A 27672-nucleotide genomic window follows, 5' to 3' on the forward strand; every position below is an offset into this window, starting at 1 on the left:
CATATAGCGTCAATAAAATGACGTTCCTTACACACTGTAACGGGGTTACTTATAACTAAATTGGGTTGATTAACTAGGGATCATCTTTATTATTTTGGTAGAAGGGGCAATAACGTGTCAGTTGCTCACTGTGTGATCAAGACCATTATTATAGGCTTCATCATGATGCTACAATATAATAAAATTAGCAAAAATTAGAACAACTAGAGGTTTTTTTTTAATAACTAACACAATTTTTCACTTATTCCTCCACATTATTCGCCGTTCTTTGTACCTGAAATGAGGTCCTACAACTATCACAAAAACCAACAATCGTTGTCTACTACAATTTAAAATAATTAACTAGTCGTTACGAAACACTAAGAACTATGACTGAATAGAATTAAATTTCAAAATACATTAAAATACGAAAAAAGAAACGGTTATTTTGACATGTCAATGAGAAATCCAAAATTCTTCTTCCTTAAACAGCAAGGTATAAATTACCCGTTTTTGACTAGAGGAAATAACAAACTGATCAGGACTAATGACTTAAATCCTACACTCGCAGATAGACAGATTTGGTTTCAACAGGAAGGTGCTCCGGTCCATTTTGCTTGAATAGTGCGTGAATATTTAAATACGATAATTCCCGGAAAGAGGATTGGTAGAGATGCAAGATATCCATATGTTACTCCACTGGATTTTTTCCTCTGAGGATATTTAAAATAAAAAAGCTTATAAGGGAAAACCACAATATTTAGATGATTTAAAATTTAGGATTAGATACGAAGTAAGGCAAATGGGGAGGGATTTTTTAACCCATCAGCATATTGTTAAGAAGTTACTGGTTTATATTTTCAAGACCTTATTTAATGAGTTCGTTGACATGAATTTTATTCTTTTGCTCATAAAAACTAAAAGATCGGTATAGACAATCAGAATCAGAATTCGAAAAAAAATTAATAAAATTCTCTGCAGAGGAGATCTCGGAATCCTTGTGTCACATTGTGATCTTTCCTTTTAATTATGTAACTTTTCCAGAAACTTATGTTACCAATCGTAAGATCAATACACGCAAAGTCATAGTACAGCTTAAAGGAAGAAAACCTCTTATAGGTATGGTCACTAACATTTCAGGCTTTTCTGTTATCAGATTTTACATGGTACATGGTTATCGTACAAAACTAAAAAACAATACTGCTACTTTCAATTAATAATAACCATGGAACAAAAATCTTTTGATGGTTATTAGATTTGAAAATAACCAAAATAAACTGGTTGCAAATTAATCTACATCAATCTATATAGCTGTCAGTTTTACAACTCAGTCGATGTCGTTTCCCAATCAACACTTATAAAGCAACGAAACTATAAAATAAGACTAAGAGACACACAAAATTAGAAGTACAAAAAATAGTTAACAAATAGAAGGCACTTTTGTTTCAGTTAGTTGAAATCTGTGTGATGAATAAAATTTAAGGAACTTTGGTTACTCATTTAAAAATATACAATGTGATTATATCTCAAGTAATAACAGAAGAGCATTATAATATAAAAAGTTTTCGTAGCTAATGCAGAGAAAATCACGACCATAGGTTAAAACTGTAAATCTTATTGCATACGACTGGGGAATGACTGAATGAAACTGTGACTTGTCAAATAATGCTTTTATGAAAATTGTGAAGGGTAGAGCTAGGTGATTTTGTTAAAATTAAAAACCGGTTCTGGAAGAAATAGTTACTGCTGAGTCATTTGCTATATATAGCTCAGTTACTATTTTCACAAAGCAACATGTTGAAATTTTAAGCTGCGACTTGTTATAACAAGGTTGTAGTGACTAATCTCTATAAAATAACTTTACAAGAAACGTAATATCGCTAATCGAAAAGTGACTTAACCTTACTCCATATTGATTGTTATTATTATTATCATTATTATTATTGTTATTATTATTGTTATTATTATTATTATTATTATTATTATCATAAAATAGCCGGGACAACCTTTTTCGATGTCACGAAGGCTTTTGATTGTGTGAATCATGGAGTGCTGATGCAGAAGCTCGAGTGGTATGGCATCAGGGGCATGCCTCACAGATTATTGCGCTTTTACCTTAGCGGTAGACTTCAGTGTGTCGAAGTGATTGGAAAATTCAGTAGTTCTAGCTTGCCGGTATCGTTTGGAGTGCCGCAGGGATCGGTGCTCGGGCCCCTGCTGTTTATAGTTTACATCAACGATTTGCCTTCCCACATACCATTTAAAACTACGCTTTACGCGGATGATACAGTTCTTTTATCCCGAGCTAGAAACCCATATGATCTTAGTATTGACAGTGTGGCCAATAAGACTAGAGCGCATGGATGGTTCGAGTCGAACTCCTTACAGTTAAATTTAATTAATTAATTAAGTTAATGCTCCGGTTAAGGTACTTGGAGTCTGGATCGATCGTACTCTTTCTTGGAAAGATCGCATTGAACACCTTTGCCACAAACTGTCAAGTCAATTGTTTCTAATTAAATACTTAAACAAGTCACTCATTCCTATCATGTCAAGACTTGCTTATTTCGGATTGTTCCATTCTCATTTAGCGTACGCTATTGTTTTGTGGGGTGGTTCCGTGCATGTCCGCAAGGCATTTCTTATGCAAAAAAGAGCGATACATGTGATTGCGAATGCAAAGCCTCGTGATCAATGCCGCCCGCTCTTCTCAAAGCTTAATATTTTGACCTTACCATCACTATTTATTTACTATACAGTCAGTCGCATACATGAGCTAAAGAACGATATGCCTAAGCACTGTGATTGCTACAATCACTACACCAGGGGATCTGAATTAATTGTCCAGGGCCATTCTGGGCTGCGCACATCCGAGTTAAATAAATTGTACATTAATTACTACAATGTTCTACCAACCGTTGTCAAGGATCTGCCATTCACTAAATTTTGTAATATAATAAAACAATTTCTATTGGAGAACGCATTCTATACTGCAGATGATTACATACGTGTTGCGTCACGAGTGTCTCCATAATTCTAACTCGGAATTTATTTTATATATTTATTTACTTATTTTTTTTAGCTAATTCTTGTTTCAATGTTTGGTGTTTGTCGATCTGATAATTATGTTGCTCTCTAAGAATGTTATTACAATGTGTTTGGTACTGTGTTAATTTATTTTCATTCACAGATGTGACTTGCCATTTGTTGTTCTTGTAATGTATTTAATGGCCAATAAAGTCTAAAGTCTAAAGTCATTATTATTATTGTTATCGTAGTTTGATCTCGGTTTGTACAAGCTTGATTAACCCCGTAGGAGAAGCCTTGCTTGAGTCTACGGCGTACTTAGACATGGGCACATAATGTGGCAAGTTTGTAGCTTTTCCTTTATTCTTCCTTTAACCCAAATCACCATAGGCATAATAATAAAATAATATTAATTATTATTATTATTATCAATATTATTATTATTATTATTATTATTCTTTAATTCACGCAGGTAAGTACTGCTCAAGATTCCAGTGTCGATGAAGTGTTGTCACAAAACAATGGAGTTTTGCGTCTAATGTTCTATGGTGATTTTTTGGTTTAACACCTTTCGCATTATGTGACAAGTTGATAGAATGACTGCTTTCTGGAGTTGCGTAGAGAGGGCTTTCTGCAGTCCGACGGCTTCCATATTCTGTGCCAGCTTCGTTGGAATTTTGCCTGTCGCTCCAATTATAATGGGAATAGTCTTGATCGTCCTTGCACCCCAGGCCTGCTTCATATCCTCAGCTAGCGACATGTATTTGTCAACTTTCTCCTGATGTTTATTGTCAATGTTAGTGGGGGAAGGTACGGAAATATCCACCAGAGTAATATTTCGTTGGTCCTTGTCATATATCATGATGTCTGGTCTGTTGTGTTGTACCGGTCTGTTTGTCTGTCCCAGTAAGACCCTGTAATGCATGTCTTCTACTATTGTTTGCGGCACGTACTAATAGTATGGCGTTTTATCTTTTATAAGGCTGAGTTTGTGGCAAATCTCGTTGTGTATTATTTTTGGAACGTTGTTGTGCCTTGTCGTATACTCGCGCGGTGCCATCATTTTGCATCCACTAAGAAGGTGTTCTATGTTTTCGTGACTCTCGCCACACATACGACATCTTGTATCGGTTATTCTTTCGTCCTTAACGATGTATTTCAGGTAAGATTTTGTAGGGATGAGTGGAACTTGTATTGCACATAAGAATCCTTCGGTCTCTGGGAATATGTTCCTTGATGTAAGCCATTTCATCGTAGCTGGGGCGCCGATATATTCGCTGCTAAGGTGGTGGGGGTATCTGCCATGCAATTCTTTCTCTGTCCATCTGCTTTGAAGGGTGGCGATATTGTAATCTTGGTCACATCTGTATTCCCTATTTTTAAGGTTAAGTGGCGATAGGCTTCCATCCATTTTGATAATAGCTCTATGCACCGCCGAGGGCGTTTCTTTACCATAGAAATACTGTCTGAGTAACTCCACCTGACTCTTGTGGCGGAGGCGTATGTCAGTTATTCCCCTGCCGCCTATCGCTCTAGGCAAGTGGAATCTCTAAATGCAAGCTTTGGGGTGATGTTTGCGGTGTTTTGTGAAACAGACTCTTGTCATGCGATGATTGAGTTCATCCAGGTCGATCCGGGTCCACGGAACAACTGGGACAGCAAAAGCATTTATAGCTGTGATTGTATTGTGCGCCGAAAGTTTAGTTCTGAGAATTGATGCGGCTCGATGCTTGAATTTTTTTACCAGCTGTCGCTTTACTTCGTCTGTTGCAATTCCTCTGGCCTGGGCAAATCCAAGGTACTCATATGTCTCTTCCCTCCGCATGGCCTCAATGGTCCCCCTTCCAAATGCTTGAATTAGCCTATGTCCATCCGACTCTTGTCACTCTCCCCTTGTTATGCAGTTCGTCTTACATTTGTCCAATCCGAATCTCATTCTGACATCGTTAGAGCAATTCTCAATGCACTTGATCTGCTTTGTAAGGCCTTTTTCTGTTGTTGAAAACAGTTTGATGTCATCCATGTATATTAGATGATTTAGCGTAACCACCTGGTCGATCATAAACTGCTCCCTGCAGCCTTGAGATAGCTTTCTGCAGCCTTTTTGTTCTTCTGCCAGGAGATCATACTCGATAAGGTGTTCACATATTTTATTGCAAAGAATACAGCTCAGTATCTTGAAGAGGGTAGGCAGACATGTGATGGGTCGGTATTTTGAAGGATCTTCTACTGGTAGATCGGTTTTTGGGAGCAGGTAAGTAACTACTTTAGTTAGAAAGGATTGTCCAGACTCGGGGTTTTGCAGCAGGTGACTAAGGAGGTGGCTGAGACTGGGCTTTAATGACGTGAACCTTTTATACCAAAAGTTCTGGATCTTGTCCGGGCCCGGTGCTTTCCAATTAGCATCGTCCTTTAGGACACGTTCTACGTCATCAACGGTAATATTTTGTGGTTTCATGTGCGGGATCGTCTCTCTGATCTTCTTCTCATATCTGATCCACTTCGCGTTCGCTTTATGTAGCATTGGTTTCTCCCAAATGCTACTCCAGAATTCTCTATCTCTTTGCGGCTGTGGGTACTTGCCTTCCCGATTTCCTGTCTCATTGGGTGTTAGTTTTCGATAAAACCTCTTTTGATTTGTGTTAAAGAGGTTGTTGTCGGTTCTTCTCTGATGTGCCTCTCTGTATCTCTCAAGTCTACTCGCTTTCAACCTCAATCTCTGTTTAAGGTTGTCAAGAACCTCGGTTACTGTCTTGTTCTCTTCGTTTTGGTGCTTTTTAAAGATTTTTAGGGACTTTTCTTTCACCTTGGAACTGTGTTGCGGCCTCTGTACCTCGATCAGGATTCCATTTTCCTGTCTCAGTACGGCAATTTGTTTTTGTAAGCGAATCTCCCATCCGGGTTTGCTGCTTGTAATCCCAGACGATTTCGCCAGTTTCAGTTTCCAATTGTGCAGCTGGAGAGTCGCCATTGCAGCCAAGTAAACTAGGTCATGTAGTTGCATGATGTCCTCGCACCGATCAGCTTCACCCTTGAGTACACCGTTAATGTACAACGTTATTATTATTATTATTATTATTATTATTATTATTATTATTAATTAATGGATTCCTCAGTCATCGCTGGATGTGACTCCTTCCCTGTTTCGGCATTGGCTGCAAGAAGACAGGTGGGTAAGTTTTAGGTTATTTTGAACATGTTTAAATGTTTAGTTGTGGGGGTCGTTAAGTACGAGTCTGACAATTCCGCTGGTTACAATCAGAGTTATTTTTTGTAGTTGGTGGCATGTCTGTTCTCTAATGTTAAGCTTTTTTAGGTTTGCGATCAATGTATGTGGTATTTCTGAGGTTGCGCCTATAATATTTGGTACTAAAATGTCTCTTTCTTGGTTTCACATCACTTTTATTTCATTGGCAAGAGGTAAGTACTTACTAATTTGCTCGTCATGTTTTTTTTGTAGGTTTGTGGTGAGTGCGACGGAGAAGTCAATCAGGTAGGTATGTTTGGTTTTTTTTTTCGGTAAACACCAAGTCTGGTCTATTATGTTGCAGAGATAGATCGGTTATTATTTGTCTGTTCCAGTACATTTTGTAGTTTTCCGTTTCAACTACACTTTCTGGATTGTATTTGCAGTACGGTATTGTCTCCTTCGTTTCTGTGTCGCGTAGTTTCAAGAGTTCTTGGTGTATTACTTTGCCGATGTTGTCATGTCGTTTGGTGTATTCCTTTGGGGCAAGCATTCGACATCCGCTTATTATGTGGTCGATCGATTCAGTTTGTTCTCCGCACATTCTACATTTGTCTGTTGGAATATTTTCCTTCATTATATATTTTTTATAATTTCTTGTTGCAATGACCTGGTCTTGTATTGCAATTCCAAATGCTTCGGTTTCGGGGAACAAGTATCCTTGTTTTAGCCAAATCAGGGACGCGTCTTTGTTGATATGCGGTTGCATCAGTGATGCCGGATAGCGGCCATGGAGTTCCTTTGTTTTCCACTTCTCTTCGAGGTTGTCTTCACCTGCTTCACCTCTGGTGTCTTGTGCTAGGTTTAGTGGTGTCCATTTTCCATGAATTTTCCTTAGAGTTTTGTATATTTGGCTGTTTGTGTTGTTGTCGTTGAAGTATTTTTTGAGAGCACTGATTTGTTTCTGGTGGTGTGTCGGTATGTGCACGATACCTTGGCCCCCTCTTTCACGTGGGGTGTTTACTCTTTCGACCGAGCTGCGCGGGTGATTTTTACAGAATTTAGTGCTCATGGCACGAACATCGCGATTATCACTCCAAAGCTGTACGTCAGGATGGATATGGCGTATGTGTTTATTACCTTTGTTGTGTTTTTGGCATTTAGTCTCGTTTTAAGAACTGCCCGTAGTCTTTCTCTGAATTTCTTTTTCAATATTTCTTTGCTGTTTTTCTGATCTATTCCTCTAGATTGTTGATATAATAAATATTTATACAGTTCTTCGATTTCTATACCTACTATCTGTCCTTCCTCTGCACCTATGTCATATCCTTCATGCCTCTTCCATTTTCCCCTTTTCATCGCATTTATTCGGCACTTGTCTAACCGAAATTTCATATGAATGTCATCGCTAAAGGTTCTTGTAGTTTGTATTAATTTTTCAATGTTTTCTTTATTATCCGCGTATATTTTAAGATCATCCATTATTATTATTATCGTTATTATTATTATTTTTTTTCCGAGGGATAACGCTGGGAATCTTACATCAGTCAAACACCAGCTCTAGCGTGCTGACTGTGCCACATAATGGGAAGATCCCGACGGGGATTCTCACCGGCTAAACCCAGCAAACCCTTCGTCTTCACCACCTAGCTGGGAACTGTTGTTCACATTACTTCCAGCTAGGGAACGTGTCTGTGCCAAGTGGCGTTCGTATCTGTCGTTCCTGTATTTCTCCGTGCAGTATCAGTCAACACGTCATGTGTTGTTATGTTAATCTTCTAGGCAGCCGTCTGCATTTTTTCTTAATAGTATGTCCCTTATGAATTTCTCCACAAGGTCCCAGTTTTCCGTTGTCGACGTCATCAGGTCAATCACGTTGTCTAGCGTAATCGGTCCAGTTAACGTCTCGAGTCTTTGTCTTTCTACCGTCCATCGTGAGCAGTCGGAAAACGTATGTTCCGCGTTGTCAGTTTCTCCGCAGTACTTACTTACAGAGGTAATGCCGGAAGTATCCATGCCCGGAGAGGAACTGACTGAGGTAAAAATTCACCCCCGTCCCTCTCCTTCCACCGACGCACGTCTCTATTATTATTATTATTATTATTATTATTATTGTTATTATTATTATTATTATTATTATTATTATTATTATTATTATTATTATTATTATTGTTATTATTATTATTATTATTGTTATTATTATTATTATTATTATTATTATTATTAATATTATTATTATTATTATTACTGCCGAAGTAAAAAAAAATAAATGATCCAATGCTCTATATGAGAAGGCAATCAAGTCCCACGAGGTCGTTTTTCCTGGATCCGGTTTCTAGTAAATTAGTCTATAACACAATTCTATATTTGAGTAATTCTAATTCTTTAGACGTCTACAACCTAAATTCAAAGGTTCTTAAACATACCGCAACTTTTTTAGCTGACCCTATAGCTCATCTAATTAATCAGATGTTTGAAACTGGAATATTTCCAGAACAGTTAAAAATAAGCAGGATTGTGCCACCACACAAGAAGGGAAATACCATCGTCCTCTCAAATTATAGACCTATTGCAATCATCTTAAAAGATTGTTTGCTTAAATATTTTGAAAAACACAAACTCTTGTGCAAAGAACAGTTCGGGTTTAGGGGCGGAAGGTCCACCACGCATGCTTTGCTAAATGTTGTGGGGAGCATTGTCGAAGGCTTTCACGCTGGTGAAATAGCGGAGGCCACCTTTTGTGATCTCACGAGGGCTTTTGATTGTGTGGATCATGGAGTGCTGATGCAGAAGCTCGAGTGGTATGGCATCAGGGGCATGCCTCACAGATTATTGCGCTCTTACCTTAGCGGTAGACTTCAGGGTGTAGAAGTGAATGGAAGATTCAGTATTTCTAGCCTGCCGGTATCGTTTGGAGTGTCGCACGGCTCGGTGCTCGGGCCCCTGCTGTTCATAGTTTACATCAATGATTTGCCTTCCCACATACCATGTAAAACTACGCTCTACGGGGATGATACAATTCTTTTATACCGAGCTAGGAACCCATATGAACTTAGTATTGATAGTGTGGCCAATAAGACTAGAGCGCGTGGATGGTTCGGGTCGAACTCCTTACAGTTAAACGAAAATAAAACAAACAATCTTATTTTCTCTTGTAGCAAGGTGCACAATTTAAACAATGTTCCGGTTCAGTTACTTGGAGTCTGGATCGATCGTACTTTTTCTTGGAAAGATCGCATTGAACACCTTTGCCACAAACTGTCAAGTCAATTGTTTCTAATTAGATACTTAAACAAGTCACTCATTCCTATCATGTCAAGACTTGCTTATTTCGGATTGTTCCATTCCCACTTAGCGTACGCTATTGTTTTGTGGGGTGGTTCCGTGCATGCCCGCAAGGCTTTCCTTATGCAAAAAAGAGCGATACGTGTGATTGCGAATGCAAAACCTCGTGATCACTGCCGCCCGCTCTTCTCAAAGCTTAATATTTTGACCTTACCATCACTATTTATTTACTATACAGTCACTCGCATACATGAGCTAAAAAACGATATGCCAAAGCACTGTGGTCGCCACAATCACTACACCAGGGGATCTGAATTAATTGTCCAGGGCTATACTAGGCTGCGCACATCCGAGTTAAATAAATTGTACATTATTTACTACAATGTTCTACCAACCGTTGTCAAGGACCTGCCATTCACTAAATTTTGTAAGGTAATAAAACAATTTCTATTGGAGAACGCATTCTATACTGCCGATGAGTACATCCGTGTTGCTTCACGAGTGTCTCCATAATACTAACTGGGAATTTATTTATTTATTTATTTATTTTTTTTTGTTTCAATGTTTGGTGTTTGTCTATCTGATAATTATGTATCTCTCTATGAATGTTATTAGAATGTCTTTGATATAGTGTTAATTCATTTTCATTCACAGATGTGACTTGCCATTTCTTGTTCTTGTAATGTATTTAATGGCCAATAAAGTCTAAAATCTAAAGTCTATTATTATTATTTTTATTATTATTTAATTCAATAAAATTCAAAAAAATTAAGTTGGCCTCACATAATTCTTAAAAATTATTTTTTCTACTACTAATAATTATAATAATAATAATAATACTAACTAATAATTTTGTTAAGCCTCCAAGACCTCTACCAACGTAACTTTTCAATGGGCATCAAAGAAACTAGTACAAAAATTGTGGTTGCAACATTTATTTATTTTCAGCAGTTGTTTGTCACGATTTACAATTTCGATGGTTTTGTTCTTGCATATGCAAATGCTTCTCGCAGAGCAGACAACACAAATTCCACCTATTCTGGAGTGGCGTTGTAGCCCGTTAGACCAATCCTGAACACCTGGCCAACGGTTGGTCCTAACCGCCAACTGGCAACCTCCAGCTGGTATCTAGGCAGGATTTACCTATTAAAAAGTAACTCAAAAATCCTTACACCACTACAAATTGAAATAAGGTGGCATATTTATTTATTTTAGCAAGAAAGTACAAATCATGGTTTAGAATATTCGTTGATATACTACTTTTAACCATAAATATCTAAATTAACACTTAATTTTAACATTGAATTTTTGAACTGATATATACCTTTAATGTTCAATGGATTGCGTGTGGCCTGCTAGTTGCAAAGGTAAAAGTGTGTATGTCGTTCTGTGACAATATATTGTCAAAAAACAACAATACACTTGACGAGAATGATGAGCTTTTTTTTTAGGTAAATTTGCGTGGCGACTTCTTGTATTTTAAACAATATAACGGAAGGCCGGGTGTTGGACTTTATTCGTGGAGCAAACTTAATTCATTATAAAAGGTATCTAATCAAGGTGGATAGTAGTTTTCTGTGATTTAATATGCCGGTTTTCTTATAAACAAAACACCAAACAAATAGAAAGACCAAGCCAGTAAGTTGAATTCTAACAGAAAGCAACACGCTCTATAAATTAATCGGATTTAGTAAATGGCTCATAGTGGAAAAAATATATTATAACATAAAAAAACATACGCACAATTTTCCTGTCCACCGACAGAATTGCAACATTATTCCAAAGGAAATGAAACAATCAAAATAATCTTTTTACTATTCTTCAGTCAATTTCGACCAAATTTCCACTGGCTATGATGCGTATGTTAAATTTCAAATAAAGAAAATATTTATATAATCTAGTTTAAAAAAATCATAAATATTATTGGTTTTCAGCAATAGCCAATTATTATTAGGCTACACAATTATGTGGGTTCTATTATATATCCCCGACCGGTTAATAAATAAAATAAATAAATAAATAAATATAGATATAGATATTCACTTTTCCGTTATATAATCAAGAACCGTTTTCCAGTCCACGGCGGTTGGAACTTTAATGGTTGTAACTGATGGAAGTCTGTGGTGTTCCTCTTCAACAAAGAATTCGAGTTTCAACTTCTCCAGGCCTCTATAGAGTTCACTCGCGCATCGTTGATGCCTCGCGATCACATTCTCTATCTCTTCCTGAGTAATAATTGCCAAGCCCTCTCTAAAGGCGCATAGCAGATTGGAAGATACTGTATGATGATATCTAAAAATCATAGATTAATAATTAATAGATTTAGATAATGTAGAGGTCGTATATACTGCAAAATGCTGTCCAGAAAGACCGTATTGGTTGAAATTTGAAATAACTCCCTTATATGGGTATATTGCCTATTCCTCCTCAATATTGTATTATGTTGGTTTGCGTAATACCTTTATTATCGGCATATATATAAATCCGTAAACCAAAAGTATTTTGATGTGGATTTTCAAAGTAGTTACTTACTTACTTACTTGTGGAGGAGTAGTAAAAGTAAAAAAGTAAAATTTTGATTCTTTGTAAATAATTGTTCTTTTCCAAACTTGCTAGACAAATAACTTTTGTGTTGACCGATTGTGCTCATATAAGAAAATGAGAAATAAAATTAATCCATATAGTGTTTTACTACGAATCTGTTAAATAGCATTTGAAAAACACATATAGTTTTGGTTAGTTGATAGAAAAACCATTACAATGATGGATGGATGAAATTCCCGGGAGACTCTAACCTAAGCTTATTACAGTTCTTGTCTTTTACCGAGACTAAGGAGTTTCTGTACACTTACAACTTTTTGCCATGCTTATTTTCTAAACTCGCCAAACTTAAAAAACGCTTGCTGGTTGTATTAGTACATCGCAACGGTAAAATCATACCAATCAGGAACGTTCATACAACATATTTGACAAGCAAAACATTTCTTTATCTCTATTATGTCTAATAGCTACTATATCTGATTAGAGAAAGATTTACCAAAAGAAGATTTTGTGAATGAATAAAGTTTCTTCTGCTATTTAGATACTTACATTCTGGATTTGCCTGGAAAGCAATCCCACTGTTGAGCCACGAGAGTTATATCAGAATAGTAGACTGGCACGATAGTTTTGCGGTGTAACGATACTTAATTTAAAAATATAGGGCTTTCACAGTTATTGTAAGTATTCATTATTTAAATTACTTACACAGCTGCGGGACTAAACGAGACAGGGGCTAGACCGTGAGAAGCTCCTAAAATTTTTTGCGAACCCGAATAAATAGCGTCAATCTTCCATCTATCGACGAAGACTGGAACTGTACCAAGCGATGCCACAGTATCTACAGCCAATAAACATTGGTATCTGAAAAGTCGAAAGTGCAGTTTTAGCTCTGTTGTATCTTAAACGAACAAATTTTGTTCTCTGCTTTACTTGAAACGACGTGGATATCCAATCCATTAGTTCTCTACCGACAACCTTTTCCGAGATCTGACGACAATATAGAAAAATATTTATTTCAGATTGTTTTAGAGGTCTACATTTTAGAGAGTTTTAGGTATGGGACTTTCACTAGGGTACTATCGATCCTGAGTCCTCACGTATTGTCAAAATTTCTCGAAATCCTTAATTTTTACTTGTAAAAACGCTTAACACAATCTGTTATTATAGAGCCAATCCCTAGACACCGGACAAAAATCATGCACCTCAGATTGAATTCAGATAGTTAAGTTTTACAAAATCCACTTAGGAGAAAGTGTTATCAAATCTGAATTGAATAGCGATAAAGCAGTTTTGCTCTAGAATGGTCCGGTTTCGCAATAGACTCAATGGTATGCTTACTTGACGAGACACAATGTGAAGGGTATGTCAGAAAAGATCAGACGATTGGTCAAACGATATGGATGTCAAAACACACACGACACATCGAGTCAAGATAGAGAATAGTAATTTGAATTAGGTTCCTTCGTATCAAATAGGAACAATACGGAACAGACGATTGGTCAAACGATATGGATGTCAAAACACACACGACACATCGAGTCAAGATAGAGAATAGTAATTTGAATTAGGTTCCTTCGTATCAAATAGGAACAATATTTTTAGCAATAAAAATGTGATGAATAGGATTTGGCAACCAGTAGTGGAGAACTTCATGGTTTACTGTACCCAACTCAATCGCATATGAACAGCTAGTTGCTAGTAAGTTAGAAGTAAAAAAATACAGGCTTCAGAGTTAATTTAGTTTGTACTTTATACTATAATAAAATAATCTACAATAAAATAATCTACAATAAAATAATCTACAATAGAATAATTTAGATAGGATCCGGCCACCGTCCAAATCTCGGTCAGCTAAATACAGTTCGTTCCGGGTCACAAACTTTTTATTTCGTTGACTTTCTAGAAAATGCTTGTTGCAAAGAAGCTAGGGCACAAAATCTCTGACTGAAACAGCGAGTCGTAAGATATTGGGATTCAGTTGATGTGTTGGCTTTTATTATAATATTTATCAAACCGGCCCAGATGTAAACATTGAATTGAAGTAATATACAGAGGCTTTTAAAAACAGGACAACGGTGATCTTTTGTACCAGCGTTCGCAAAAATGCGAATGGCTTTCTTCTGCTTTATAAACATCCCTGCAGATTCAGTCGCATTCACCAATAGACAAAATCCATAAGAAATACTAGACTGGATAAAACAGAGTAGGAGCTCTTAACCCTCTCAATCGCCAGACTCATGTGACTATTTTACTTTCAGTTCGTGTTTGTCCAGAACGAAGTATAGAAGATAAGATGATAACATCCCTAGGCAGTTCTCGATTCATAAGAAATATGTGTGAATTGATTGACTTTTTCCAGTTAAAATACTATCAGACGCTGAAATACTCCATAGATATATTGCATAACTCTGCACTGGTTAGTAGTAAAATGCAACAAGGCTAGCTTTATTTCATTCGAAATTGTATGGAACAAATCTCTGTTTGACAAGTTCAAAACGAGATTAAGATGACCCAGGTATGGCATCCTAACTGTCCCATTTCATTATTTTGAATGTTGTAATAAATCTGTTTTGTTCGGCTTCTTTGATATATATAGTATTATTGTGTGAAGTTACCTTTTGCAAATATCGCCAATGCCTTCTAACGGCTGATAAACTCCTGTCGTACTTTCTCCCTGAATTGTAAACAGAACTTTCGGTCTAAAAGTCTCAATCGCATGTTCAATCTCGACCAAACTGAAATTGCGAGACAATTTCTATGTTAGTTTCTTAACGACTCCACCTGAAATATATATCAAGCTTATGAATACATTTTAACAGTGAATTTTTGGAATGAATAACAAATAATTAGTTATTTCTTAATTAAATTAACAAATAATCAACATAAGCAGTTTAGATGGTGGTTTTAGTTATAAAATGACTTTGGGCAAATGTGACGATAAATTTCCGACTAACGCTGAGGTCGGATCAACGGTTAACCGTGACCACATTCGTACGGTCGTAAATAAATTCCGACTTGGAGTACGTAATGAGGGAGTAGTATAATAAATTTATAATAATTAATACATTTACAAATTTATAATAATTAATATATAATAATTAATACAACGCACAAACATCATCACAAAAGGTTTTATACCTAGCCTTCAAAGGGTGGGTTACATAAGAACCAAATAAATTATATCCTTATTCAATCATGCTGGAGATCATCAGTGCATAACACAAAGACCCGTCCATCAGCTGACCGTAGCAGTGACCACCAACTTTTGATGTCCATGGTCAAGATAAAACTCGAAATATATATACCTCAACTAAGACCAATAATACACTGAACAGAAACTAAATTATCCTGCAAGAAACAACGTTGGATCTCTGACAGAACACTCTGCGAAACCAGAAAAAAGATGAAGAGCGATGGACTAGATGATCCCCTGATATTTTGACAATACAGATCTTCAAGCAGGGATGTGTAGAGAAAATGTAGGAAACATAAATCTACACACTATGAGCACCTCTATCGTGATATTGACCCGCATGTTAACACAAACCGGCCAGAAGACCTTTTCCACAAAATTAAATAACTAAAAAACAACTTCAAACCAATATCGCATGCAGTAGAAAATGCGAACAGTGCTTAAGCAGGTGCCTGAAGTATGGAGAGACTACTACCAGGGTTTATACAGGGAGGATCGACACATGTACAAAAATCTAGAGTAGTCAGGCACACCAGGCAGGGTGAGGTGACCCAAGTAATTAAAAATTTTAATTACAACAAATCCACAGGGAAGATGTCATTCCTACCGAGCTATTGAAACTTCTGCGTGTTTGTTATTCACCAATTGTATGAAGCAGTATAAAAAACTGCTCAGTGGCCAAGAGACTGGTCTAAAACAGGCATCATACCTCCTGATGAGAAAGTTGGTATCAGCATATGTAACAACTAAAGATTTATAACAATACAATTATACAATTATATTACATGCCCGCAAAATCATGCTGTATATTATCTGCTCTAAAACTAGCACATTTTGCCACCGGTTAAGTAGCCCAAGAACAGGATTTACATATATTAAATGTTCGCTTTCTTATTGAAAAAGTTTGTTTGCATCTGTGCATCTGATAATATTTCGATATCAAGATAACTCGAACTAACTCGAAAGCAATCATTCCAATAAAATTTGGAAGTTATAATTTGTTTATATTACTACAAAAAGAGTTTGAACAACTTAACCAATGCCGTGCGTATGGGGGCTATCGCTGCAATACTTGTGGCTATCTGTACCCGGGTACAAATACGAGGATTTAATAGAACGAATATTGGTTCTATGTGTTCTAACAGTACTTCAAGTGCTTGTACCGGTGTCTTGTAAACAAGTTCGTTTAAATATTCGCAGAAAAAAAATCTATCTGAAGGGGTAAGTGACATCATTTACCTGTGGTCTTAACTGCAAAATAACGGAAGCAACGAGTCAATTAACCAAAATCTGAAAAGACCACAACATATCTATAAAAACAAAGATGGGACTGATTAACTGGCACACATCGCATACGTGCACTATAAAGATAGAAGAATTGATGCTGTGGTGTGTGTGAAATGTGGTGTTGGCTCACGCTTTTGAGAGTTCCATGGACCACCCAGCGCACCAATGTGTCTATTCTAAATTAAATTAAGCTCACACATAGCATGGTGTCATCTAATGTTGCAAAATTTTTTGGGCACATATCACGGCATGATAATATGGAACAATCATTGCTACAGGGAGTGGCTGATGAACAACAATGTTGCAAACGCTCGCCTAGACTGTGGACGGATATAGTATTCTCTCTGAAAGTACCAAAATAAGAAACAAAAATAGCGCGTGATGGCGTCTAATTGACGAACAAGTTATAAGCCGACAAGACCAAGGAAATAACATATAATGATCTGCACGCGTCTTTAACGATGTTGGATATTTCAAATCACGTTTGTTACGATCTATATAGTCGGATCTTCTTCGATTTAAAAATTCATTGATATTATTTTTCGGAAAATCAATAAATTTTAACAAGATGATTATTAACGTAACCCCGAACAAAATAATCCAGAGGAGTTGAGTCAGGTAAACGTCCCTTCACCGGAAATTAAATTTTGATAGTTATCGCGTAGATGTCCTATCCATCGGCCAGGTATAGGACTGTCTAATTGCATCCAACCTCCTTCGCGTGAATTTAATTGAACATCTTCAACAACTTTAGGCAGAAAGTGTTCCAGAAGAGCATGGAACAAATTGGAATTTAAGGAAGGAGGAAGAAAATGTGGCCTAAATACAAGTAGGATTGTCGTGAAAGATTATAATAGTTCACGACTCCAGCTCTCGTGAGAGTATGTTGCAGAAAATGTGGATTTATTTTGACAAACTCTTTAATTCATCTACGAAACGTAAGTCGTCATTCAGCATCTTCAGGCACCAAAAACCTTTTTGTACTTTTGCTTATGAACTCTAAAAACCTTAGATTAACATATACATACATCGCGTGTTTAGATTTCCTGGTTTACGAGCAATAAAACAAAAACCAAAAACATAACAAAGGTCTACAAAATTAAACATTTTGACCGATATTTTTAATTTGAAAACTGATTTTATATAATTTTTTAACTTCTATGTATTTATTTGATCAGATTTTAGTTTTTTTTTTTGAAAATATTAAAGGGGAAGAAACGATATGTCTTAACTAATTAATTTTTTTATTCAGTAAAAAGTGATATTCAAGTTCAAAAACTTGAAAAAAAAACTTTGCTCAGACTTTTTTCAGTGAAATTTTCGACTTTTTGCTGCGTTGTCCGGACATTCGACTGTATGTTTTTAGGGGCATATCTACATTTGGTGAAACCTCTCTCCTTGTTTCTCGCTAACTGTTCCATGATTTCCAGGAATATAGTTCAAATCTGAAAACAGGAAATGCTCTTTGAAACTCACATTATGACCTAGACGATGAAAGTGTTGTAATATATTTTGAAAAATACTTTCGTAGTTTTCATCCAAACTACAATTTCTCGAAAATTGTTTATGGAACCGAAAAAATTCTTGAATGAGGACGTAGAAGATTTGACTGCATAAATCTTTATTCTTGACAATTTTTCAAAAATGTACAGGGTGCGCCGCAGATAAAAAAACTGAAAAATTGGTCCCCTCATTATTGAAAATTGGCGATAACTAAAGAACTGTGTTTCAGATATCAGTTTCTTTAACATGGCAAAAAAGCTCGCATACGCAGCTAAAACTTTTGTATCTAAGGTTTTCACCTATTGTACAGGGTTTTCGAGATATTCCGTGCAATTATAAAAAACATAATAGGTGCCCTAAGTTTGCAGCTACCGACTTCAGATTTGGCGGAGAAGTAGATGTTTAGACCCGCATTTTTCAAATTTTTGTTTTGGTAATTTTGCTTGTAGACAAACATGTTTTTCTCCATATCCATTAACCAAGGCAAAATTCTTTAACTGGCAAACACGGAGGATCCAATGCTATAAGATTTATTTCAAGCATTTTTTTGATTGTGTACAGGGTTTTTAAATTATAGGCAAAAATCTAAGAGACTTTCAAATCAAAAACAGTAAAAATATGGCTAATCGTTTCAAACAGTGTCATAGGCCGCATCAAGAGTTGCAATTTTTGTATTTGCGGTTTTCGTCTATCACACATGCTGCTCGAGAAATTGGACTCTATTGGAAAAATTCGTATACCAGCAAAGGTGGGAGACCCAGGCCTATAACAACTGTTTCGAACAATGTTTGAATTATATACAGGGTATGTCGTTTTTGTGGGAAATTATTGGCGATTAATAAATAACTGTTAGTGATGGGATAATTTGATTTGAAGATTATCGTAAACTGGGTCGAAAGAGAGATCCAGTTTTGGTCGATAATACAGGGTGCGCGAGATATTTGAAAAAAATATTATTTTAATAGCAATTACCAGTACAAATTTTAACATTTACCAAAATTGGACGTAACTTTGACGTTCGACTAGATGTGACATACAGGGTGGGTTCAATTACATCGATTTTGCGTGGTTCCCAGGAGCACGAAAAAAAAACATTGCGTCCCTCAAGAACAAAAAACCCGAATTGGCTTCATTTTCTTGAAATACAAATCTGGTCTGCGCTACAAGCTACGAACTTGCCCCGCCCACCGACGATTTTTCGAAAGCAATCTTGTTCTAGAATGCCATTCTATGCTAAATTTTCATACGTTTCTTTTAAATGTACCGAATAAGCAACGGAAACCGAAGTCAGTTCGTTACCATTGTGCAATAAAACGCCTTTTAAACTACGCTTATTTGAGTCATTCTTCTATGGCACATTTCCTAATTTTGAAACTAAGGCAGGAATATCGGTGCAATACACTAGCACTCCTTCCTAAGTAAAATATTGACACAACTCTTTTTGGCGATTCCGGTAAAAGCTTGATGTGACACCAGTAGCCAATAAACGCTTGTCACGAAGTCTGGACGCTAACAATTCGCATGCATCCTTTGGAAGGTGTAAATCTCTAAATAAAGCATTTCATTCGCTCTGGTTTAATACTCCGGGCTCTGAAATCTGAGACATCTGTTGAACAAAAATAACAATCATCACTGTGATTCCTTGGCTCCCGCCATATCATAGGAACTAACTAAACTAACCAAAGCTTAAACATTTCTTCCTACTTTTTCGTCGGCTTCTTAATGCTTCAACGCACACGGAACAAACAACATGAGGAAACCAAGATTTGTCTTGGTCGACAATTTTTACACTAAAATAAGCATGGTATAACTGTCACAGATAATAATAATAATAATAATAATAATAATAATAATAATAATAATAAATTGCCTTTATTGTTGTATATTGTTAAATACAAATATACAGAGAGAAGAGGCGAAGTGTAGCAGAAGCTACTCCACTTAACCTAAAACTAAATAGGAAGTTATAAATACATTGATAAATTAAATATAGTATAATAAACAAATGTAATAGTAATATGGAATAATAGAAAATCAAATTATCTGAGAAGTTACGAGTTTCAACCTGAAATATTTTTTAAAGAATTTAATTGAATTAATTGAATGTGATTTTACTGAATCAGGCGTACTATTAAAAATTACAACAGAATTATAATCGTGTGGATATCGTGGCAGTGAGAAAACTGTAATTTAGCTCGTAAGTAGGACGGATTGGATGTGCTAATAATTTGAAAAACCATAGACGCCAAAAAGTGCTTGAAAGTACTGTCAATTTTTAGGCAGTTAAGTTCCTAGATTTTGTTGGAAATCCTATAAAATGGGTAGTAGAGGACTAAACCATAGTTCATAATCACCCACAAAAATACATGTTCCACGAACCTAAGTCTACAATCAAATATAACATCAACGTTTTTATTATAATTCACAATTTTCAAACGTTCTCCATTAATTAATAAATACATTTGGGATACTTGTTCAATGTTAGGTTTAGGAGAAAAGAACATTACACTGCATTTTTTAGCATTAAGTTGAAGATTATTCCTAGAAGAATATTGATTGAAATTGATATAAATTGAAGCAATATCGAATAATTTAGGATCGAAGGAGTAAAATAGCTGAGTGTCATCATCAAATGAATGCAAATTGAAATATTTGATGGATGCATAAATATCAGAAATATAAATTAAGAATAATATAGGTCCTAGGACAGTACCTTGCGGTACACCTGATGAAACAGGGGGAAATTCAGAACTTACATTGTCAAGGGCAACTCTCTGATATCTGTTTTCAAAAAAACCAGTCGAAACTTTATCGAAGCCACAGTAACTCAATTTGTAGCACATAAGTTTATAGTCAAGCCGATCAAAAGGTTTAAAGTAATCTAAAGATATAAGTACAGTCGCAAGTAGACTAATAGTACCTTTACGAAATCCAGATTGACTGTTAGTTACAATATGAATGGAAATAAAAACTTCATAAATTTTTATATTTATGACTTTCTCCAAAACTTTAGATAAGATAACTCACTGGGATTGTTATTTTTTGCCAATGGTGTGATCAAAGGAAACTTCCAAATATTAGCAAAATAGCCTAAATCCAAAGGGTAATTAATAATATGTGTAAAGTATGGCGCGATAATATTCTAGCAGATAGACAATCAACACCAGCAGAATTTGACTTAAAGTTTGAAATAATGGCTTTAGTTGAGTCAAAATTTGCTAGCTTAAATTCTAGTTGAACTTGCCATTTTTATAGAAAGAAGTGGCTTCGGGGCAATTGTTAATATTGCCAAAAACAAAAGTAAAATAGTGATTAATAAATATCACTGGGATTTTTAGGTTAGGTGGCATTTCCAAAGTCGGTCGAATATAAATTTTAAACATATTTAAAGTTTTTCTATATCTTTTTGAATTCCTAGAATCAAAATTGTAAGACAAGTATGTCGATTTTTCTTTGCGTACTGCAGTTGTAACAACATTCTTTATTTCTTTATAAGCAATGTAGCCAGCGATATATCTAAATTTTTTATATTTCGACAATAGACTATCTCTCATTTTCATCATTTCACGAATAGTATGTTTTAACCAAGGAGCATAGGTTTTGGTGATCTTAGAAACCGCAAAAGAAGCATGTCTATTAAAAAATTCAGTTAGAAAGAAATTGAACATATCTATTTTCTGGTCAACATAATTTTCTTGAATAATGAGATGCCAAGGGATACCGACAAAATCCTCTTGAAAAGTGTCATTATAGATATTACAAAAGTCATTTGGATTGTGCATACAATGCCTTTTTTCCATATTTATATATTCCAGAATACTAAAAATATGCAAGAGCGAAGACAATAGCCGCGAACAGTTGCACGACGAGCAATACAACTAAATTGAGCATAAGCAGGTTACAAAACTGTATTGGCGGTTCTGCGCTCTGTTGCTTTGCATATCATCCAGTGTTGCATTTAATTCCATAAAAATCAATTTATTTAAAAGTCATGCCTAACATGAAACAAACATATTCATGTCATAGTATGTATATTAATAAAATAACATTTTTAAAATACAGCTTTCAAACGTCAAAATCATTGTAGATCTGTGTAAATTTAGGCGCAATTTTGCACTGACCTTTTGCAAGCGATTATAGTGGTAATAAATTAAAAAAAACTTAAAAGAATAAAAAATGTTAATGAATAAGTAATTGTTCACTTTTCGGTCTCTAAGATTTTTTTTTCAAAAATTAATTACTTCTTTTGTTAAATAGTTTGAGGAAACGTATTTAACTTATTATGTCTGAAGATACCATCTAAAGCACATTGCTATGCCATTTATCACTTGTAAAAAAAATGTTAAAAAATCGTTACTTCTGTGGGAAAACGACACTTTGCTGACTGTTTTTAGCCAAATTTTAATCAACTTTGCTAATGATTGTGGAAAAAGTGTGTTTTAGAACTGCTTTTTGGTTCACCTGCAGAGAGTAAATAATAATACTCGGTAAATTTTTTTACCAGATTTATTTTTTGCCTAGTCAAGTAGTATGGAAATGCGGTAGGGAGGAGGAAAGGGCCTTCGGTGTTGCGACGGCGTTTACTATGTTTAAACGCTTACCGTATCTTGTAGCCAAGTCAGCTATCCTATTTCCCCAAAATCCGTTTCCCGTGATTAAAATTTTATCACCGGGTTCGATCAAATTGCACGCTAACGCTTCCATGCCCCCGTGACCGCTCGCAGAAATAAATAGGGTTACCTCGTTTCTAGTTTGAAAGACATATTGAAGGCCTTTCTTAATTTCATCCATTACCTAGATGATCATAAATATAGTTTAGAACGCACCAGTTTTACTTTCTCCGTTTTATTTCGAATCCTTTACCGGAATTGGATTTCTAAATTGTAAGAACTTTTGGTTAATTACTATTTGTAGTTTGAAAAGGTTGGTGTAAATTTGTAAAATTAATAATACAGAATGGTTATAAAACTTTGCATATTTCGGGTGATTTGGGTGTTGTGATTTAGGAAATTATTGCTGTATGGTTAATTTTCCAATTTACTATTGCCATAATATGTGGCAAAAATATAGCTTTTTAAAATTCCTTTCAGAGTGTTTAAAACAGATGCAACAATATTTAAAAAGACTTATCGGTATACCGCATCTTTATGGAACACAGGCTTCCTGGATTTCTGGATATGAACGATAGCGCAACAGCGCAGTTTAGTCAGGTTATTCATGAGTTTTTGACACTAAGATACGGAAATCGCTGGATTGGCTGAGGAGTACCTTAGTTATGGCCTGCACGATCCCCGAATTTAAACCCTGTGGATTTCCTGGGAGACCACTTAAAAGCCCGTAGTTGCGTTAGTCCTGTGGAATGTAGAAGACCCAGGAAATCGAATCATTGCTAGGTGCAATTCAATTAGAAACGACCCTGATATTTTTGACAGTACATGAGCACAAGATTGGATTCCTGCATCATGGCAACACATTTTTCAAATGTTTTGTATGATGAATATTAAATTGCTTTTAGTCAAATTGTTCGCGAGTGTCATTGGAGTGTAGAAAAATATGTAATAAAACAGTTTTTATTTTTTATATATCATAAACGAAGCAAGATATGAGAAGGTCAATAGACGAAAAGGTAGTGGTTTTAGTTGCTCTGGCCCAGGGAAATATCCAAATTATATTAAAGTCACTGGTATCTTTATCTATTATCAATAAATTTTATTAAGTTGTTCCCCCCCCTTCGTTTTTGTTCCGTGAGAAGATATCTTAATTAATTAAATCATGGGAACTTTTTTCACAAAATAATCCGAGAAATCCTCCCTTGAATATTTTAAAATTGGAGATATCGGTTTTATTTTTCCCTTGCGTTGTTTTATAGATTTCTGTTCATGTCTACCTTCACTAAGGATAAGCCCGATATCTTTTTGCGACAATATTTTGCCGGGTTGAAATATGGAATAAAGTGTTGTAATCAAATATCTCTAACAGATGAGTGTTCTCGAAAGACGTCTTTTTTATCGTTCCATTTAATTGGTAAAAATTTCTATCCTCTGTTTTTTGGTGAACCGAAATAAATCATCCGAAAAGGTTATTTCAAGTTTTGATGGAATTATGACTGGACTAGTACTCCAAATCTTGTTAATTTTGTTAGAAAATACAAATGAGCCAGATATCTTTATTAAAAATTTTTTTTGCCCGAATATATTTTGAAACAAAAATGGTAGTCATTATGTCATTATCTCAAGTTTTGGAATAGTTCAGAATTGCTTTATTTATCAAGAACTGAAATGTACGCCTTCAAATTAAATCAAAACAAAATTTTAAAAGTTCAATATGGCGCCCATTCGTAGAAAGGTCTTCTCATAGCTGAAAAAATTGAAATGTGCTTTCGGCTGTCTTTTTAAATAATGCCAGAATTATCTGCGGAACTACTGGAAATTTTAAAAATTTCTAAACTGCATATATCGGATAATACAAACAGCACCAATTGGGGAGATCGAATTAGAGTTACAACCCTACGTATAATAATATATTTTTGCCGAATCTCAATTGAAGAAGGAACCAGATTTAATTTATATTTGATTTAATTTTAATATTTATAACACTTAAAATATGAATGATTTTTTAATGTTAATTGCTAGGTAAGTTTTTAATTATTTAATTATTTCCAAACTTGCCTGGAAAGTCTCTGGATGCATGTGTCCGATGACCGGTTGAGCAAGAGCCCGAAGGACACTTGGAGCAGGATTGGAGGGTTCTGGTCCCATAAGGATTACCTATATTCAGAACCCTCAGAGGGTTAAAAAGTTCTTGAGGCGGGGCTACGTCCATGTTGAAACTAAATCGCTTGGGCAAATCGGACCGACCGACCAGTACTAACTGCGGGAATATGAACGAATGTTTTAAATATCTATAGAGGCTTTCACAGTGGCGTGGTAAGAATGTTGTTTTATAATCATATTGAAAATACCACATTAATAATTAGATTTGATGCGGTACTTTCTTGGAAAAATTAGTATTGATAAAATTAAGAATAACTAAAGATGAGTAATTATGAAGTGTCATAAGGATATACAGGATTAAGAGAAGGCTATTAACTCAGTATGCCCTTTCGTTTATTTTTTATGAAATTTTAGCTTAAGCCAAATTTGACTTTGCCGCCATTTAATATTGCTCATGGGTTCATAAGTAAAATAGGGCATCCTTATCAATCCCTCCTCAAAATTCCTTGAAATTCAAGATAATATGTAAAAACGCCGAGATGGTTCCACTCAGTTAGCAATTAGCCTCTTCGTCACTGGGACCCAAAGAATCTGTTTGTGACTCTCTTCAAACCTACAAGTTTATTGCTTCTGGTTTGGTTACGCTCAGCCTTCACATTGGCATAGCACGTGTGCGCCTGTTCGGTTTTTCTCCACTTCTATTAGACTGAGATGGTTCTTAAGCCTGCAGTGGCCCGTCAGTAGAAATTCCTAAGCTCGTTCCCTTGTAGCTCACCAGGTTTGCTGTAGATTTGCCTGATGGATTTCTGTCCTAGCATGTCTCTCTACCATTGTCGGGATTCTCTTTCCATTTATTTTTGGATGTTGATGTTTCAGCCACGTTAAGGTTCTGGTACCTATGAGAGTGTATTTTTTTTCTTACTTGCTATGCCTTATCATAATTCAATGCAAAATTGGATGTTATTTTACTGGATTGCATAGCTTGGAAGGCTATATGTAACGATATTACATCTTGTGTCAAAATTTCTATTACTACTTTTAAACAAAACATACAAATTGCACTACCACAAACAAGATTTGAAATTGATTAATTTCACAGAATATGTGAAAATTGTGTGGATTCTTTTTTCCTATATGACAATTCGACTTAAGGCTTTTTCAATGCCTATAATAAAGGCATTTTTGAAGCCAACATGCAAAAATGGTTGAAAGGAACATTTACTGTGTGTATATGCTTGTTATTTGCGACTTTCACGACTCAAAGCGAACTTCACGTCAATTCAATAGTTTGACTACAGCATTTTCTCGGCAGCACTTTCTCATAATATACCCAGTTATCAGGGAAAATATCTACTGAATGCAGGTTAATGTGTGAAATGTTGAGCATGTGAGAAAGTGTTCGAAAAGGTCGTAGCCGCCTGAAATGCATCAATTTGTCGGTATTAACAGCCCCTATACTATCTAACAGTTATACAATAAAAGATTACAGAAGTATAACTATTATAAAATACACTTTCTGCATATTTTTCGCAATGCAGTGCACCGATCATTCTCAAGAAATAAAATCTGAATCTAGTGGGCTGCTGTCACTTCATATGGCGTTTTTTTATTATATATTGTAGTTTTAATACATAATTCGACTAGTTCAGTAAAAAAAAAACTAAATCATTTAGTTGTTAAATAATCAGAGTTTTTATTTCAATAATGGTAAATCAATTACACTAAAGCAAAAATGGCAGATATGCAGTTAAGCCTGTGTTTATACACTTTATCACAGTTTGTGATGCTTGATCAAAGGCCTCATGAATTTGAACGTTTGGAAATAAGGAGTTTAGAAGTTGCTGTGCTAAATTATTATTGAAAGATAAGCGGAGACCAGTAAGAAGAAAATTGCTAAAAACAGTTATATATATCCATTCAACGTACAGAGGGTTACCGAGAATTAGTTTTCCCAATAGTTTCGCCGAATAAATATTTGATATTCCTCTTTTTTGCTAAAAAAATATGTTTTCGAATGAAGCTGGTTTTTGAAGGGATGCAATTCAAAACTTTCACCACATTAATTGACAGAAAGTAGTCGTACGGATTAATAGCGATGGATCGGAAGAAGTGCGGTTTATCCCTAGAATTAAATCCTTTCGATTATTGTATCGGGGGTTGTCTAAAAGAATTTAAAATTGACTAACCCAAATTGACAGACATATTCCACTCAATGATGCGTAGATAAACGCATGTTTTAGTAACAGTCACTATAGAATGGTAGTTTTTTTATGCTTTGGGTGTCTTGTTTATTTGTTGTGTTTTCATTTGAATTGCGTACATCGAAGATTTACACATTAATAGATCAATTACTTTCAAAAAATTTTTTTTTAGTTTTGAATTGCTTGGGATGATGTTGTAAAATCTACCATTACGTATCTCCTTACTTGACAAAGAGGATGTACAAAATTTCATTCCTTATTATGTTAAGAGATATTTTTAAAATACTAATTTTCTATGTGGGTCAGCGGCTACTTTAACCGACTAATCGGTTCTTTGTTATCGCATTGTTTTGTAAATGATTAGCTGTATCAAATCCAAAATGTCAATATTGGAAGTTTTGTTTTAGTACGCGATGAAAACAGCCTGTTCATCGGGTCGGTAATATATCTCATTGATGTAAAAGAATGCGATGTTTTGGGACTACCAACAAATCATCGCGAACTTTGCTATCTTTTTACGTGAAGAAGTTTTAATTATATCCGATATGAGAAATTATCTAACAAAAGGTGCAGTTGGGGTTATTGAGTACAATGTATTATATAAAGTCGTTGAATTACAGGCTGGATTCTAAATTAGGTAGGTGGCTGCGTTACTACATCCACAAAAGAGCGACGAATCGAACAGTACTATACAGGGTGGTCCACCACCAAAAAATGGTCCTCGTGAAAATAATTATATTGAGGCCACTATGATTT

General features: G+C 35.4%; 1 pseudogene; it reads right to left on the minus strand.

Annotated features, from left to right (window-relative positions):
- Nucleotides 1-10443: 10443 nt before the first annotated feature.
- LOC132703956 (alanine--glyoxylate aminotransferase-like) lies at nucleotides 10444-24706 on the minus strand (annotated as a pseudogene).
- Nucleotides 24707-27672: the final 2966 nt, after the last annotated feature.

The sequence above is a fragment of the Cylas formicarius genome, unplaced genomic scaffold, assembly GCF_029955315.1.
Source record: "Cylas formicarius isolate icCylForm1 unplaced genomic scaffold, icCylForm1.1 PGA_scaffold_6__28_contigs__length_40554024, whole genome shotgun sequence".
NCBI classification, from domain to species: Eukaryota; Metazoa; Arthropoda; class Insecta; order Coleoptera; family Brentidae; genus Cylas; species Cylas formicarius.